Source organism: Ptiloglossa arizonensis, chromosome 1, assembly GCF_051014685.1.
Source record: "Ptiloglossa arizonensis isolate GNS036 chromosome 1, iyPtiAriz1_principal, whole genome shotgun sequence".
Classification (NCBI taxonomy): Eukaryota; Metazoa; Arthropoda; class Insecta; order Hymenoptera; family Colletidae; genus Ptiloglossa; species Ptiloglossa arizonensis.
The window spans coordinates 25559337-25561156 of NC_135048.1; positions in this window are offsets into that span (position 1 = coordinate 25559337).

Consider the following 1820-nt stretch of genomic DNA (forward strand, 5'->3'; position numbering starts at 1 on the left):
TGGCGGCGACGACGCAGACGCATAAATTTTCCCCGGGGGCCGCGAAGATACACCGTCGACCACCTCCCGTTCGTGTTAACCGGCGGTGGAGTGGAGGGGGGGGGGGGGGGGGGAGGCACCACGTGGTTGCGTGCAAAAATGCGAAACTGGTCGTCACGAGAGACGTGTGCCGTTTTCGACGCGTTTCTTCCACCGGGATCGTCGGAACACGAGGAAGACGAAGAGGAAGAAATAGCGAAAAAAGACAAAGCGGACAGGGAAACCGAAGAGGAGGAAAAAGGTGTAAAGAGACGAAAACGATAAAGTGGACAAAGAAGCTGAAGAGGAGGAAGATAAGAAAAAGACGTAGTGGACAAATGAGAGGAGAAAGAGGAAGTAGAGGGAGAAGCTGAAGGAGAGAAAAAAGATGATGAAGATAGAGTAGTCGAAGATGACGACGAAGGCAGAAAAGGTGATGTGGACGAATAAGACAGGTGAGGTTAAGTAGAGGAAGAGGACGAGGAGACTGAAGAAGAGGAAGAATAGGGAGTAGATAAAGAAGAAGAGAAAGATGAAATAGATGAGAGTAGATAAGTGAGAGGGAGAAGACGAAGTAGACGAATAAGGCGAAGTAAAGGACGAAGGCAAAGATATTGAAGAAGATGAAGTAGATAATGTAGAGGAAGAAGACCAAGTAGATAATGTAGAGGAAGAAGACGAAGTAGATAATGTAGAGGAAGAAAACAAAGTAGGTAATGTAGATGAGAAGACGAAGTAGATAATGTAGATGTAGAAGACAGAGTGGATAATGTAGAGGAAGAAAACGCAGTAGATAATGTAGATGAAGAAGAAGACAAAGATACAAAAGACGAAGTAGACAAATAAGACGAAAAAGACGAAGTAGATGAAGACGAAGATCCTGAAGAAGACGAAGTAGATAAAGTAATCGAAGAAGAAAGTAAAGTAGATAAAGTAGTCGAAGAAGAAGATGAAGTAGATAAAGTAGTCAAAGAAGAAAGCAAAGTAGATAAAGTAGTCGAAGAAGAGGACAGAGTAAATAAAGTAGTCGAAGAAGAAAGCAAAGTGGATGAAGTAGTCAAAGAAGAAAGCAAAGTACATAAAGTAGTCGAAGAAACAGACGAAGTAGATAAAGTAGTCAAAGATGAAAGCAAAGTAGATAAAGTAGTCGAAAAAGAAGACGAAGTAGATAAAGTAGTCAAAGATGAAAACAAAGTGGATAAAGTAGTCGAAGAAGAAGATGAAGACGAAGTAGACGAACAAGCCAAAGAAGAAGTATACAAATAAAACAAATAAGACGAAGTAGACAAATAAAACAAATAAGATGAAGTGGATAAATAAACAAATAAGACGAAGTAGCCAAATAAAACAAATAAGACCGAATAGACAAATAAAACAAATAAGACGAAGTGGACAAATAAACAAATAAGACGAAGTGGGCAAATAAACAAATAAGACGAAGTGGACAAATAAAACAAATAAGACGAAGTGGACAAATAAAACAAATAAGACGAAGTGGACAAATAAACAAATAAGACAAAGTAGACAAATAAAACAAATAAGACGAAATGGACAAATAAACAAATAAGACAAAGTAGACAAATAAACAAATAAGACGAAGTATCAAATAAAACAAATAAGACCAAATAGACAAATAAAACAAATAAGACCAAGTATCAAATAAAACAAATAAGTCCAAGTAGACAAATACGACAAATAAGAAACAAGAAAAACCGAGTGGACGAAGATGGCAAAGAACCCGAAGAACCCGGAGAAGACGAAGAAGACGAAGTAGATAAAACAGACGAAGAAGAAGACAACAA